Genomic DNA, 18,219 nt, shown 5'->3' with positions numbered 1-18,219 from the left:
TTGTAACCAGTTTACTTTTTGAGCATTTATATTAATTTTTCTGTTGGTAATACAATCCTCAAATTTTTTTTTATAAAAACTCTTCTTTCTTCATTTCACTGACCAGAAACGGACGTTTGTTGTTAGCATTTTTTACAATATCAACCCAGTCATTTGAACCATAAATAAATTCTTTTTTGCTTTTTTTTTCCATGACAACAAAATCAGCATCATTTGGAAAATAGCTGTGTCCTGACACAAGAAATTTGTGATCAATATAATCAACTTTCACGTCAGGGTCTTGTACAAGTTTCTGAAGAGCTAAGGATAACTTTATATTTCGATTCTGCCCTGTACAAAATCGCAATACATGATTATGTGTTTATGTTTAGATGGATTTTGCTGAAGGTGCTTTACAAGGCATGCTGCTAGCAGCATGCATGCATCAGTTTCATTCCGCATGTACATAAAAACCCTATTATCATTAAAACTATGAACAACCAAGTTGTAAACATACATGTTCAGTTTGTAATAAGCCAATGACACACACAAAAGAAAGTGCTTTTTCTAAATCAAACGTAAAATCGTAATTTTTTTCACTTGCCTTCAATCTCGACTTACGGAATTTCTTGCACCGTCTGCCTTCCGCAAACGTAGTTCTTTATCTAATTTTGCTGTTCTTTTTTCTTTCTCACTCTAAAAGTTAACTTATTCTGTAGAGAATCACACAGCTGACAGGTATCCTTTGATGGAGGTTTAAATTGCAAATTGAACTGAGTAGAAAAAACGTGGTAGTACATCTCCTCTTTCACAGGAACTACGTCTTCTTGTACACACTTTTCTACATACATATTATTATACATTTTTTAATGGTTAAGTCAGGGTGTAGATATATCCTGTTAGGTGTATCAGATCTTGTGTAATGGCTCTGATATGCCGGAAATAAGTTTGTATGCTCTTTAATTTTTGACACATCAATTTTATTGCTTGGTGCCCTACGCCCCCCCCTCTTGTCAATACACCCTGATGCTTCCGAACAGCAGATATTTTATAGATTCGATGATCACTAACTTGAAATGTTTTCATAAAGAATTTTTTGCAGACACGTATAGACATGTTGGTTGTTGTAAAGAAATATTTATATGATTTTGCTTTTGGTACCTTGGAGCAGTTCCTTGCACGGCGCTGCTTAATATTCGTAGTGTCAACGAGTCCTCGAAGGTAAATGTTTTGTTTAACATTATCACCCAATCTATAAAATGACTTAAAAATAATCTCTTTCTTCTGGGTCAACATTTTGAAAACACCCCCTTGCAAAGTTACAATCCGTGTTTTTTAATATTTTGGCACTCACAATATTGCCATTTCTATTTAATTACTCTTAGCAACAACTTTCTTTTAGATTTGTTAAGTATTATTTTCCATTCATTCTAACTACGGTTGTTACGCTTTCTTCCTCGAACTCTATCTTGCCCATTTTCTTCAACAGTTTCCAAATCATTTGCAACGTCATCTTGGTTTGTTACATTTACTTGAGAAGAATCTAAAACAAATGTTAAATTTATATCGAATTTCAATAATAATATAATCTATGTCAAATCTTATCTCAAGTACGTAAGTTTACATACAATTTTGAGGTTAGAATTTAAGAAATAAATACTTACCATCATTAGACGATTTTTCTTCACTTTCTGGTTTATATTCTGAACCCCTATGGGAATAGAGATCACACTCTTATGAATTTTCATATACTGCAGACATTGTTTTCTTTAAATTAATACCACTTAATACTATTAATAGAGCTGTGAACCACCAATTATCCAAATATTTGACAGGTCTTTTCAAGCAAGTCGATAGATGGCGGTATCTATTCTGCCGTCAAATTAATTTTCTAAAATTTTCAGTCAGATTAAGTAAGGCATTATATTAGAATGACCTACTTAATCTGACTTCTGAAAATATTAGAAAATTAATTTATTAATTACATTATAACGACTTACTTAATCTGGCTTCTGAAAATATTAGAAAATTAATTTGACGGCAGAACAGATACCGCCATCTATTAAAGAAAATCTAAAGTAGTCACTTAAGTGTATGGACAACTGAAACATTTGACCATAGATAAAGAATATATATTACCGATATGCATTTGACCATTTTATATGTATTACTCTCATAAGTCATTTTTAGAGAGAATGTGACTTACACCGTTTGGCTTCTGAAGCATCCATATATTGATCTTATCAAGCCCGTCCTCACATATGTGTCAGAAACATGGACGATGATGATGCCGATGACGATGGACAAAAAGCGATGAAGAACGTTTAGACTATTTTGAATGTAAAATCTTAAGACATATTATAGATGCGTGTAAGAAAACTGATTTTATATTTTAGCTTTACCTCCTTTATAGTGAACCTGATATTTCTAGCCACGTCAAAATAAACAGGCTGCAGTGACTGGTCTACATAGCGACAATTAACGAGGTGGAGCCGTCGAAACACATTTATAACTGAAGAACAGATGGAGTGAGCAGAAGAGACTGGCCTAGAGCACGATTTAAGTGCATCGGGTGGAAGAAGAATTAAGGATGTTAAGAGTACGAAAGTATAGAGTTAAGAGTAAAAAGTTTGTGAAGACTATAGGACCATAAGCCTAATGGGTCATCTGCTGAAGCTGTTTTTAAAAGTCATCCACAAAAGAATTTAGCGGAAATGCGAGGAACTGGTGCGTTGGTACGAGGAAAACTTTATTTAGCGTGCAGGTATTGTTTCACAAATGCAGAGATGTCAGCTGCGATGTTTTTGCATGCATGCTTGATTGACTACAAGAAAGCTTTCGATAAAGTCAGACATGTACAAATGATGGAAGTGCTGAAGACGACAGGGATTGACGGAAGAGACCTAAAAATAATAGCTAACCTGTATTGGAATTAATCAGCGGTACTCCGAATAGATGGAGAATATGTATATTCAATCTATACTCTTAGCATATTTTTGAATAGGCTCTAAAAGATATTGATGAAGACATCTCAATAAATGGAATCAAGCGCAATAACCTGCGGTATGAAGATGATACAATAGTGTTTTCAAATACCATAGAAAGGCTGAAAAACTTGATGAACAAATTAACGGAAACGATCATCAGCAAAGAAAACATAACTGGAGCAAATCTGTATGCGAACCAAATGAGAATTCAACGTGTCTCACAGTACAACTATTTGAGAACTATAATCAATGAGTCGTGGGACAATACCCGAGAGATTAAACATATCGAATCGGAAAGGCAAAAAGTGCACTCTTGACTATGAGCTCTGTGTTTTCAAGAGCCATGACCTCACCCTAGAAACAAAAATAAGGCTCCTTAAATGTTACGTGTATTCAGTGCTTCTGTACGGAGTAGAAACGTAGACATTGAAGGCAAAAACTCAAAATATCAAGCATCAAAACTTCAAGCTTTTGAGCTATGGTTATACAGAAGGATCCTGAATGACAAAGTCACCAATGAAGAAGTACTAGGGAGGATGAACACAACCGCGGATTTGGTCAACATCGTGAAGGGCCGTAAGCTGCAGTACTTGGGACATAAGGAGAAATCAAGGCAGATATGATCTACTCCAATAAATTTTGAAAAGGTAAAATTAAAGGGAAAAGGGTCCCAGGACAAAAAAAATATATCCTGGCTTGCTAACCTGAGAGCATGGTATAGAAAAACCTCAACACAGCTATTCCGTATAGCAACCAACAAAGTCATCATAGCCAGAATGATCCCCAACGTTCGGAACGGACAAGCACCCTAAGAAGAAGAAAGAGTACGAAATTGGAAAATCCACGCAAGATGATACTTATATTAAAAAGAGTTCTATTCTTATCTACACTAGCCGAATAATAAGCATCCTGTGTTTTGAAAATAATAAAATTTATAATTTTGTTATATTTATTATATATTTCTACGCAGTTCATACATACAAAAAATAAACATTTGAACCTATATATACAAATACATCTCTATTCGACAATATTGTTAAAAATCCAGTCACATTTAACAAATTATTAACACTGGTATTGGACAGAATTCTTTCATCTAATAGTCAATTTATTACCAGCTAAGAGAATCGTATGAGATATAGGCCTCATTATTCAATGATAAATTACGTAAATGACTGGATCTTAAAAAACACTATCAAATGCAATTCAACAGTCGACAAACATTTTATATATAAAATGACTGCTCTTTTTTATATAAGAAGATTAACATGTTCTCATGTTTATATATAAAAAGTTACATTTTCGAATACATCTCTAAAAAAATGTGATCCTCTTCGGAAACTAAACGTATTGATCGTTACTTCGTTCACTGAATAAAGTCTCAGTATATATATGGGATGATACAAAAAGTAAAAACGAAGTTGAAGGTGGTTTATAACAAATTGTTTCTGAATCACATTTATAATGTAAAATTATATAATAATAATACTTGTGAAAATAAAACAAGAAATTTATCTCGCGGTTCCAAACGAAGGATAAAGCAAACTACTCTTTTACATCACCACTTTTAACGTTCGTTATTATTTTTTTCAATGCGCTCGTACGAGAGGATCACTTTAACAAATAAGGGGCATAATAACCAATAGAGATTAATTAATATAAGACTATTTGAGTACATTACAAGCTAAGACCAGACATATCATCACACTCTCATATAAGTATTTTTTTAAATTTCTCTCTCATAAGTGATTAGTTTCTAATAACAGTTGTAATTTTTATTTCTTAATAAAAAATAAAATCTTAATTGACATTACTAAAAATGTTGGAATATAACCAAAATTTTATTCGTTTCAATACTTAGGATAACTCTGCTCTCTCCACTGTACACTTGCTATATGGGCCAATCGAACATGTTAAATTTTGAAGGTACTTTTTATAAAAGTCTATTATTGTACTGGTATTCTGAAAAAGATAATTTACACTCAACTTATTTATTAAATACTATATTTAAAAATAACATCAAAAAGAGGACTAGCAAATCCTTGTGGAAGTGCTAGTCCACCATTGGCGCCTCCCCAGATGGCTGTATTAAAACGTACTACTAGTAGAGAGTAATTCTGATTTCTGTTTAGTTGAAGAATAGATAGCAAACAGCGCAGTGAGATTCACAAAAATTATATTTGCACAGTGATAAAGAATGTAAGAGGAGACCACCTCATTATTTTCCCCCAATCAAAATCATAATAACATTAATGCGTAATAAGAAAAGGTTACTGATCAGGGTCATCGGACGGCCAGATCTGGAGTGGGCAAACACTAAATGCTTTCCATGTTCGTTATCCAGAGAAATTCATTTGAAAATAAAAAGAGAATATCATAAAATGAGGTATAAGAATAGGTGCATGTAATATGTGAATGTGTCTCTACTACCCCTGTAAAACACACACCATAAGAGGCATCCAAATGCTCTCAATATACCAGTTCTTGAGATAAGTGACCTACGCTGGGTGGGATCTGGTAAGTATAGCACAGACAACTTAGAGCTATTCTGGAGAAATATTATGACATTTATTTTAAATAAAAAAATCTTCCTAATTTTAATAGACCTATAAGTTACATATCTGATACAGTAATCTTAATGCAATTAAGCTCAAAACCAATTAACATCAACCTGATTCAAGCTTATGCTCCCACAGCCTTCAGTAGCGAAGATGAATTAGAGAAATTTGAATGAATAATCATCTAGGAAACAATGGACATTATTATTATAATTCGGGACTACAATGAGAATGGAAGTCACCGGCATATTTATACTAAATATCGTAAGAAACCAGATCGATTATATAATAATAAATAAGATCATCAGTGACATCACAGCTCGCTATGAGTCAAAACCTTCTTCATAACAATCCTCTATTCGCCCTTGTCTCTGACAACTCTTCTCATAACTCCAATAGATGTTAAATCATTCTCTAGGTTGTCTTGATACCTAAGTTTCAGTTTTCCTTTGGCTCGTTGGCCCATCGGCCCTCTTCGGTCAAATAATAAATGAGATACCGAAACTTCATCAATGTAACTAAAACATAACCTACAGCAGATGTCCTCAGAACAACCCACAACCTCAGATCATATATTGTTGATTAGTGACATAAAGCTTACACTTAAAAAAATAAAATGCCAAAAAAATTGATAAGCTGTTTGAAAACGAATGAACAAAAATTCAAATGGAAAATATATATTTTCCTAGGCTGTGCGTAGAAAATCCTTAGATGAGACGGAAAGGGCCATAAAATTAGAAAAGAATATGAAAGATAAATGGACCAGATATAATACCGAGCAAAGTAATCCATCTACTTCTAAACCACTTCAACAAAATATACAAAATAAGACACATACCAACAGGCTTTTGTCAACAAGTGTAATGATATCGAAAAAATAAACGCTAATCATCGCATAATCAATCTAGTGAGCCATATATTGAAAATGTTCTTAAGAATGCTTCACTCCAGAATTTACAATAAAATTAAGTTATTTCGGTTTCAAAAATGTAGGGATGTACAACAATCAATTTTTATGTATTTTATCGACTATGAGAATGCCTTTGACTTGATCTAAAACAATTACCACAAAAGGCTGGATGTCTTGCAACAAGTGAGAATTGACCACCAAGATATTAGTATTATCAAAAATTTGTATTGGCACCCATCTACAAGTCCGAAAAGTAGTGAAGATGCGACGTGGAGTGAGGCAGGGGTGTATTTTATGGCATCTATTTTATAATACAAAATATAAACCTTAAAATAACGGTTGTGAAAGATGGACGCTCACTAAATCTCTATCAAATAAATTTCTAGCTTTCGAATTGTGGGTGTATCGAAGGATGCTATGCATAAGTTGGGTTGGCAGAGTGACAAATAAAGAGGTATTATAACATTAAAATAACAACCAAAAGTAGTGAAAACCGTAAAAATACGAAAATTGAAGTATTTTGCTCATGTCATGTCACGTCGTCCATTTTCCATGATAGCCAATATGATAACCAACGTTCAGTAATTGAGATAATACGAAAAGAAAAAAAATCTTATATGTATACCGATTTTATCTTCAATAAAGCTTTGTATAAAATAGAAGTCGGTATTAACCCTTAACCACTGACATGCGGTATGCGATACCGAGCCGAAAATATATTTTGTTGTAAAACGTGTTTTATAAAAGATTCTTAGAACACCATCTGTGTACCTTCAAGTGGGGTTTAATTGTACCTGCTCTCAACTGCTGCAGTTTTAGTACACGTTTAGTCTTTAAGCTACGTTGACATAAAGTTTTCTTGCGGTATCAAGTACCGCATGTCAGTATTTACGTTTCTATAGTTAAAAGCAGTGTAGTGTATTCTTTTGCTGTTAGTATGGCAGCAAGTTCATCCAGTTGTTCTAAATTTAGCCGCAAAACTGTAAAGCTTTCAGATGATGATTTTGAGGCTATTTTATCTCAATGGGCTGACGAAGTACCTAGTGATTTAGAATATTTTAGTGATAGTGATGTTGACGATGCAAGAGAAGAAGTATGTATTGAAAGTTCACACGACACCGGAAGTGAGCAGTCGGAAAGTTCTGAAGACGAATATCATTTAAATGATAATGGTAAGTCATATTTTTATGGCAAAAATCATTTTAAGTGGTCTACTACAACACCCTCGAAAAATGTAAGAACTCCGTTACACAACCTTGTAACAAAAGTACCAGCTGTGCGGTCCAGAGATGTAAGAAACGAAACTTCATCATTTTTTTTTAATTTTCTTATTTCTGAGGATATAATACAAAAAATACGTAAATGGACAAATAATAAATTACGTGCAATTCGTGAAAACTATAAAAGAATGAATAGACCAGAACTAAATGAAATTGATAAAATAGAACTAAATGAAATTGATAAAATAGAACTAAAAGCCTTTTTTGGGATTGCTTTTATACTCATCAGCTTTCAAATCCAATGACGAAGATATAAATTCTATATTTGCTACAGATGGCACTGGTGGAGATATATTCAGATGTGTTATGGCAAAAGAAAGATTTGCAATATTTCTAAAATGTTTACGTTTTGATAACCCTCTGGATAGAGAAGAAAGAAAAAGGATAGATCCAACAGCAGCCATTAGTAACATATTTAATATATTCATATCAAATTGTCAAAAACTGTATTCCGTAGGCACATGTGTTTGTATTGATGAAATGTTGGTCGGCTTTAGGGGAAGGTGTAGGTTTAAAATGTATATGCCTAATAAGTCTGTGAAATATGGCATTAAAATAATGTGCCTGACTGATGCACGAACAAGTTACTTATACAATGCCTATATATATGGGGGCAAGGACACTGACGGAACTGGGTTATCTGAGGAAGAAAAGAAGATGAATAAACCAACTCAATCTGTTCTTCGGCTTGCTAAACCTATTTATGGAACTAACCGTAATATCACAGCTGATAATTGGTTTAGTTCTATAGAATTAGTAAAGCAGTTAGAAATAAAGAAGTTAACGTATGTGGGAACCCTCAAGAAAAATAAACGGGAAATCCCTCAGGAATTCCAGCCACACCGATGTAGGCAAGTAAATTCAACTACTTACGGATTTACGAAAAGTTTATCCCTAATTTCCCATGTGCCAAAAAAAAATCGAGGGCTGTTTTACTTATTTCTTCGATGCACCATTCAATAGGCACCGATCAGATTACTGATAAACCAGAAATTATAGCTCATTATAATCGTACGAAAGGAGGTGTCGATACTTTAGATGTCAAGTGTGCCAAATATTCTGTAAAACGTCGTTCTCGCCGATGGCCACTTACTATTTTTTACCGCATCATTGATATAGCTGCTGTTAATTCGCATGTTGTGTACCAATCACTACAAGAAGATAATATGGAAAGGCTAAACTACACAAAGGAGTTGGCGAAACAATTAGTTTTACGTCATCTACAAAGAAGACTCGAAAATCCCAGAATCCCGAGAGAATTATTATGTGGTATTGAACGAATACTAGGACAAAAACGCCAAAAAGAAGCAGATTTTGAAGAAAGGCTTGAGAAAAAGAAGACGTGTTACTTATGCCCAAGTGCATTAAAGCGAAAGACTTTTTATGTGTGCTTTTCTTGTGGAAAACCAGTGTGCTTACAGTGTACAAAGAAAAATTGCGGACCTTGCAAAATGACTAGTTATTTTATTGTAATTTTTGGTTATTGTCAGAATTTTGTATTTTAGTTTCTCATTAAATTTAAATCAATAGTCTGTTTCTTTTAACATTATTTTACCATTTGTTAGTCACAAGTAATAAATTTTTCTTGTAATTTAGTTTATAAACGATTTTGTAGTAACGTCCACCATTTTTTTAAATATTATGCATGCATTCATAATATTCTTGAAAAAGTAAAGTTTATTTTACTTGTAGCAGTATATTATGCTACAGCAATGTGAAGAATCATTCCGTAGTTGATATAAAAAACAAATACAGTGATATAAGATAAATTCATATTAAAAACAAAGGAGAATAGGCAACGGTATGACATACCGCATGTCAGAGTCTACGTCCTGAAACATCCACGTCAGTAGTTAAGGGTTAAGATCAACTGACTTAACGTCAATAATCTAAGATACTTGGAGGACGCGGTACTGATTGCTTCCAACGAAGCATCTGTTAACTACTCATAAACAGGGTGACCAAGACATGCGATAAATACAAATTAAAAAAAATAACACTTTTCAAAGCTAATTTACGTCAACAAAACAAAGGTAGAACAAATAAAGAACGGATCATATGGAATATACTTAGCAAGACTCAACATCACATCACTATTTGGGTGCCAAGGTTAATAATAACTGAGATATGAGAAAATAAATAAGAATACGCATTGAAAAAGCCAGAGCCACCTTCTACAAGCTAGAAGATTTTAGGAAGAAGCTAGAAGAGATTTTTCTTTAATAAAGGTTGACATCCATACATTCATACTCAGAAAGCTAACGAAAACCATTAACTTACTGTAATATTCACGACATCCTTTTTTCTCAAATCTAGTAGCAAACTTTTAGAACAGTCTGATTAGAAATATTTATACTGGTGACACAATACTTACTACCTCATGAATTAAAAAATGCTCAATGCAAATATAACTTTCGAAGATATATTTAAAAAAAGAAAGAGAAAAACGGTCAAATTCGTTAAAAAGGATAGAATTTATTAATGGAAGGAAAGTACTGGATAGATAAAATTTACACAAACTTGCTGAAGGTACTAATTTTGCCTTTTCCTGACGGACCTGTGCAACAGCGATAGGACACCGATGAAACATAATTGTGCCACAATGTCCGTATTGTCGGTCGTAGATGTTTTCGGCATTTTAATTTGAGTATATTATAGCATAAAAGCTTAAATCGCTTTCGAAAACTAAATAATAATGGTATATTGCGTGACACATGCTAAACTTTAAGTACAATTATTATACCAATAGGTGCATGGCGATACCATGCTTCATCCTTACCGCACTGCGCAGACCCGTATGTAAACGACCATAAAAATATACAAGTGTTAACGAGAATTAAATATTTTATACATACATACAGGTTTTATATAAAGTACGTAAATCTTTCAGCTGGACATAGGTAATATACATTGAGGTAAGTGTGGCAACTTGTGAAGCGAAGAGTATCGTTTTAAAATGTTTATTTAAACTTCTCTAGAAAATATTCAAATAATTAAATGGTATTATCAAGGCAATTCTTTATCAGAGTGTGTAGATCTATTTGCTAATATTTTAGAAAATAGACCCATACCTTGTACATAAACAATTGCAAATAGTTTTGAAACACATTATTGTTTATAAGATTGTACAAAATGTCACAAAAGAAAAGAGATGTCCCGGAAAGATAGCAGGAAATTGAAAGGAGAGATGAAAGTATTGGAGCTACCAATGAGGTGGATAAATCCAGAAAAACAAGAAGTATCGCCGAGGAGTTGAAGGTCTCACATACCACAGTTAAGTTTTAAAAAATATGTCTTTAAGAATTTTGAAATATTCAAAAACTCAGGAGTTATTTCCCGGAGATCAATTTCCTGGAATGGATCTTTGTGAAGATGCAATGAATGCATCTCACGAAAATGATTATTTTATTAAAAATATCCGATGAATTGTCATTTTCAGTACTGGTTCGTCGCAATCCTTCCAGAATGAGGTATTGGTCTTACGAAAATAAACATTAAAGTATTGTACATCGGACCCAACGCTCTCAAAAACTTAATGTGTGGTCCGGCATTTTAAGTAACCATGTAATTGGTCCATTTTTCATTGGGAGTTTTGAATTCAGCTAAATATCTTGATATTTTACAAGATAACATTATTCCAGCTATTCAGAATCTCCCAGATGTAGTACGTTTAGAAGATATCTTGTATCAACAGGATGGTTGTTCCGTTCATAATGTGCATATCGTGAGAAATTATTTAAACGCAATTTTTCAGGATCGCATTATAAGCGAAAAGAGTCAAATTAAATGGCCTACGAGGTCTCCCGATTTGGCTCCCATGGATTTCTTTTTCTGGAGACATATTAAATCCACCATCTATGGCAACGATCTTGAGATGGCACATAATCTAGTTTATTTGGAAAATAAAATAAGAAAACATGTGCTGCGATTTAATTACGCCACAACAGCTTTCAAACGTAAGACAAGCATTTTATAATAAACTAGGTTATTGTCTTGCCAAAGAAGGTGGTATATTTGAACCTTATATTTAGTTTACTTGTTATTTTGTACAGGAGAATGTATTGTTTGTTTTTCAATTTCTTTAAATGAATTATTTATTTGGGTTTAACTACTTTTAGAATATTGTTCTGAAGCTAGCTTCTTGTGGCATTTTAAATTAATTACTATTTAAATGGAAATAAGCCACAATTAAAGGTTAAAATACGTTTATTGACGTTATAAACGTATTTTAACCTTTAATTGTGGCTTATTCCCATTTAAATAGTAATTACTTTTAGAATACTTTTTCGTTTTTCGGTGGGGAAGCCCAAAATAAAATTTTTTAAAGGTTTTCAACTGCATTGCAAGAAATTTAAATTATTTACGTAGATTTACCTAGCAGAATTAACTCCCTCGATGAACACCCAATAAAGTCCAAATTGATACTAAAAGCACAATTCTTAAGCCATATACTGTACTAAAAGTTAAATCCTCTGCGGCCTTGACGACAGCAGTGGGCTTGAGAAAGCGCAGATGCCACACTTAGCTTAATGTATATTACCTATGACCAGCTGAAAAATTGACATAATGTATCAAACAAATTTTCAGAGCAGCCGTCTCAAAAGTCCGAATAGCTATGATAATTGCCGACCTCCGCCGCGGAGATGGCACTTGAAGAAGAAGATCAAACAAATTATTATTCTTTACTAAAAGTATCTCCATAGTGCCATAGTGCTAAATAGTTTGTGTGGAGATTGTGCAGACAGAGTTATCCGTAGAGTATTATTTTTAATAGTTCCCAATTACTACTTATGACACTTTTACTATTGTCCCTTATGATATACAATGATTTTTTTTTAATATTAAAAAGATAAACCCTGTTGAAGAAATTAAAAGATTGATCACATTTTTGGCGAAGTAAATTAACTTTTTTAATTGAAAAAATCAAATTTAGCTGCAATTGTAATTGTCTTTCAAATTTAATTTCATTTTGCAATACTACTCTTTTTTAGGCTTGGAATGGAAATTTTATTAAGAAATTTAATAAAAGCTGATGCTACAATTTATCGACTATAATTTAATCGTTTTCATATTACTAGTAGATTTTAAATATGTTAATTTATCGTGGACCAGATCTTTACCGGTAGGAATCAGTGGTGAATCCTACTCGTAATTCCCAAATACAGATTATTTATACAATTTCCTCAACATCTGAACTGAATAAACTGAGCATAACGGAAAAACAATGTGAGCTATATTAAAACAATGCGGATTACCAAACAATTGCTGAATTATTCTACGAAGGAATATAGCAAAAGTGGAGCATGAGAGCAAACTATGATAACAAATAAATATTATCAATAAAAAGGGAATAAGCGAAGATGTATTTAAAATATATGAGAATATTATTTGCTGCCGACATATCGACATACGGCCTTAAGTAACATTATTTTTTACTCCTTTTAAGTTTATTTGAGCTATTAATAGTAAGAGGTAGGAATTTTTGTATTGTATTTTTCCAATAATGAATCTGTCAAAATATTCCGAATCTGAGCGAACGGAATCTATCAGTTTTACTGTATACAACGAAATTTTTTTGGTCGACTTTTTATTATAAAACATAAATCGATTGATTCTTAGTCATAGTTGGACGGCAAGTAGCTCAGCGGCAAGATACTAGCTTTGTAAGCCAGATCGCACGAGTTCGAATCTCGGCACCAACAACGACATTTTCACTTCTAAAAATGATACGAGCCGTTCACCGTGCTTCAAAGAGCACGTAAAGCCGTCGGTTCCCCTGGGCTAGTGTGCATCGACACTACTTGAAACAGGGTTAAAGATGTAATTGGAAGCGGAACAATCCGAAAGGATCTTCCCGGCAAAAAGCCATACGATATTATTATTATAGTTGGTTAGCCTTACTGTTAGCCCCATCGTGTCATGCTCGCCTATATGTGAGCTTTTTTATTATCTTCGATTTTAGCTATGTAGGTACGTACATGCTGAACTTTATCATGGGATAACTAATTGTATAAGTACTCATATTCGCAGAAGTGTTCATTCAAGGTCAAGAAAAAACTAAACTAAGGTAGACAATATGAGCACAATCAAGTTTAGAACGTAATCATCATTGTATTGATGTGAAGTTGGGTAAGTAAAGCGATCCTTAAGAATTAATAGCATAAGCAGACTAAATGCAGAGATAAGTGAAAACATGGCTTAAAATTTGTTCGAAGGAGAACCAATAAAAGAATAATAATACGAATATAACGGAAAAATATCTAGTGGATTTATGTGAGACCAGTTCTTGAGTTCGAAATATTTAAATAAAATATTCACGATATATTATGAGTTTAAAGAAAAACAAATATCATTAACAATTATGAAAGTTCCATCATAGGGGACAAAAATCTTGTTGTATAGTCCAGATGAAGATTATAGCATTTTCATGGCTTTGAATTTTAAATCTTTTACAACCATAAACCCTCTTCAACACGGCATCTGTGTACATTTACATCTGTATTGCCCACTGATATCCGATTTAACTTCTATTTATGAAATCTACTAGTAAGATAAAGGAACGCATTGTTATTTCTATTCTCAGACTAAAATTTGATTATGTTTACTATTTTACAAAGTATCTAAAACCCCACAATAGATAAGAAATAATATGCACTTCATGAATTTTGTTATAGCTCGCTACAATTTATGGTATGACAATCAACTAGCATCAAAATTAATACAACAATCACTAAAATTAACTTCAATGTTATGTCTCTTTTAATCATAGACAAACGATGATTTTAATCACTGCCCAATTCTTCACGATATGATCTAGTTTAAAATATTGATTCAATAAGTATTCGCAGAATACAGAAGCGGGTAAAAGAAGTTGTTTTTCATTACCACTAAGTTTCATTTGGACATAATAGAATAATTACTTCATACGAAAACTACTCTAAAAAAACTTAGTTGTTCTAAAAGACATTATTCTGAAGCTATTTTCTTATGGCATTTTAAACTAATTACTATTTAAATGGGAATAAGCCACAATTAAAGGTTAAAGTACGCTTATTGACGTTTCAATTTCCACTTCGGAAATCGTTCTCAAAATACAAACCTTTTCCGAACGATTTCCGAAGTGGAAATTGAAACGTCAATAAACGTACTTTAACCTTTAATTGTGGCTTATTCCCATTTAAATAGTAATTGTTCTAAAAGACACTTCGATCTTTGCCGCATCGCCTTTAATAATGTCCGCCGTGCCAATAGAAGAAACGTCAGGAAGAAATAAATCCAGACTATGAACAATAATTCCAAACCTAGACGGAAGTTAATAATTGAACATTTCCTTATAAAAATAAAATTTCGGAAATTTACAAAAGTCAAAGCTCTTGTTTTCGATAAAAGTGCAAATTCCAATAAACTGCATTACGGTGCTGTATTGAAAAAACCTCCAGATTGGCTTGGATATTTGCGATTTGGATATTTAGAAATTGGATGCTATCATTCAATAAAAAATATACTCTCGGTATAAGGAACAACAGGTTCAAACAAAATATCTCTTAACAATAGAACGGACCGACCGGTCATAGTCACCGTTTTTGTTTTTAAAAATTTTATTACACAATTTAATCATCAAAGCCTTACCGTTTCTTCAAAGTCTTTATCAATCATAATTAGATATAAATTGACCAAATATCAAAGAGTTTTTTAAATTAATATACAAGTACAAGTAGGGTGCACTTATTTTATTATCTAGTACGGGCGATGCCGGTCAATTTAACCGATGAAATTTTGACACATTGTTGGTTATAACTGGTAATATATAAAGAACTTTTGTTTATATATATTTTTTACTCATATCTGATACAAGTATGAACTTTACAAAACGCGTTTTTGCTCAGCTTGTCTTGATTTGCATGTACGTATGTTAGCATCAGGGACACGCACATAATTCACGCGTGCGTAGAATAAGCCAACGCATGCGCACCAATAGTGAGCGCATGCGCAAATATTTTCTTACCAGTTCTATCAAGATTTAAGAAAGAAATATGTAGATGGAAATTCTGATAAAATGTTAGTTGTTACAAAAATGTGGAGCGAAAAAGATCTTGCACCTATACAAAATTTGTGATACTTGGGAGAACTAGAGGACCTTTAAGGGGATAATTCGAAAAATAAACGGGAGTTGATATCTGCTTCTGAAAACAAAATTGACTCTAGAATTGCTTAACCTATTGCCAGTGAAGATTATGAAGCTGAAAGGACAGAAATGCCAAATATAATTCCCGTAGTTCCAGTTGGAATGCAACGACGTATGTTATAAATGCTTACATTCTATATGCAAAAATAACCGGAAAAACTATAAAAAGTTAGGCTTCATTTTAGACTGACGGAAAACCACAAAACAATGTAATCATACAACTACATCACATCAAAATCAACTTACAGCTGTTGGGAGGACAATTAAAGTAAGAATAATATTTCTACTTTTTAATTTAACTATCTCATAACCTGTAGTAGATAAAACTAAGAAATGTTGGCAAAAAATGTTATATAACTCATCAAAATAAACTGGCTGTTCTATGTAGTTCATTTTGGTAGTCGTGTTAGTGTTAAAGAAAAACATAACGGCACAATATTTTGTTCGCATTCTTAAGAAAGTTCCTGTCAAAAAATAACAAAATCTAAATATTGTTTTCTTAAGTACATATAAATGATTAACACTCCGCCAGGTGTCGATGTGGGAGGAAGCCCCCACAGGAAGAAGGCCCTTAGGACGTCCACGAATGCGATGGAGAGAGAATATATGGTCAGATCTATGAACAATGGGGCTACCCACTGACCCATCTATTATGGACGACCGTTCAAGATGGAAGTAAGTTGTGCAGTCAGCCAAAACCCACCCCGGGTTGTAGTGCTACGAGCTACGAGAAAAAGAAGGTGTCGAATTGTAATCTAGGTAATAGTTTTATTATATCTGGTATAAAGGACCACTATCAAAAATTACGAGCATGGAGATGTTCTTGGGGAATGCACATATACTATATAAATCTTTAAATCGAAAAATGTGATTAACAAGAATATAACATTAAAATTATAAAGTTCATGCATTTACGTATTCGAGAACACAGAATTCAAACTAAACAAAATAAATAATTTCACGAAGTTCAGTTAAATTGTAAGGATCTTCGAGAGCACATAAATTTACAACGGGCTATAACAAAGGTCTTTAAGAGAACAAAATAAGGACAAAAATCAACATATAGATGGTTAAAATCCTAATAAAATGATACATAAAAGTAAGCAAATAAAAATCGATATACATTAACAAAAACAAAATAATAAATCATTTAAATAATTGATGTCAAATAAAATATAAGATTAAAAATATTGTTGCAGTTTATCATTATCATCCATGGGAGGGTCCCTGATGAGAAGTTGGGTTCCATTCCAATACTGTAATATTTCAAAACGTTAATAATCTCTTAAAATTAAAGTTATACTTAAATTCTATTAATATGGTATTATTATATATTTACAATATATATTAATAATATAAAGGGTGTCCTATAATTAATTGGACATTGCCTAAAGAATGTTTTATTAATTTTGTTTCTATTATTTTTGAATATACCTATTGCAAACTATTAAACCGACTTAAGTGAAATTTGGTATCTTGATATTATATGAGGACCCTAGAAGTAAAGAGGTATAAGTACCAAAAAGTAAATTTTGAGTAAACGCCGTTCAAAGTTGAGCTTTCACTGTAATTGCTATGATTTTCAATGCTACTTTTTCTTCTCTGGTTTAGTAACTGTAGGTATTATTATTATTACTTCTAACAAAAAATCATAATTTTATTGGATTTACTCATTATTGAGCTATTTTTAGGTTGCAAAGTAGAACTTGTACTCTTACTTCTAAGAAATGCAACATAGAGATAAAAAATGTAAAAAGATCATAAAGTTTTCGTACAAATTTATTCTCCATAACATTAATACATAATTGACTTATTATTCATCAACATCAGTGTCATAATGGTGATTGAAATCGTCATTTTTGACTCATGCTTCTTCTAAGTTTGCTAGTTCTCCAGCTTGTCGCAGATTTATGAAAAATTCATGGTAAATTGGAGGTAGGTATATTAGTAACTGTTGAAGATTTAAATATTTAGCTTGCTTAATGAGAGGCCTTTCGGTACTGGCAAGACATGCGGCAGAAGGGCAGAGTTTTTGCCAGCTCGAGTGGATTTCACAAATAGCTCACTAAACTCTTCCATGCTACCTCGAGCTGTTTTCTTGTAAAACAGGGTCATAAGGTTTGTCCTGTTGAAAATGTAACAATTGCATACTCTGTATTTCACTTACACTATTTTTGAAGTATGGCACAAGTGTTTGAAAGTCTAAAAATCGTCATTTTCCATCTGTACTGTAAAGAACTTTCTACTTGTAGAAATTAACAGCTCCATCCAATGTTGAGGTACATACAGGTTATTTTTAATTCTTTTCTTTTTTAATTCT

The 18,219-nt window shown here is 32.7% G+C and overlaps 1 protein-coding gene across 3 annotated transcripts in view; it reads right to left on the bottom strand.

The window, feature by feature from the left end:
- Positions 1-4,543: 4,543 nt before the first annotated feature.
- LOC140434629 (uncharacterized) overlaps positions 4,544-18,219 on the bottom strand; it is a 53,362-nt gene continuing 39,686 nt past the window's right edge. Inside the window, exons 8-9 of one of the 3 annotated variants that reach the window (XR_011950068.1) lie at positions 12,089-17,155; positions 4,544-4,928 (exon numbers count right to left, since the gene is read on the bottom strand). The gene's annotated coding sequence lies outside the window, so the exon portion shown is untranslated. Of the gene's footprint in view, positions 17,156-18,219 lie in introns of all 3 variants that reach the window. The other 2 variants (XM_072523033.1, XM_072523034.1) reach the window with 2 other exon arrangements.

Source organism: Diabrotica undecimpunctata, chromosome 2 (genome assembly GCF_040954645.1).
Source record: "Diabrotica undecimpunctata isolate CICGRU chromosome 2, icDiaUnde3, whole genome shotgun sequence".
NCBI lineage: Eukaryota > Metazoa > Arthropoda > Insecta > Coleoptera > Chrysomelidae > Diabrotica > Diabrotica undecimpunctata.
Note: the sequence above shows the minus strand (reverse complement) of the source record. Positions and strands in the feature narration are given on the sequence as shown.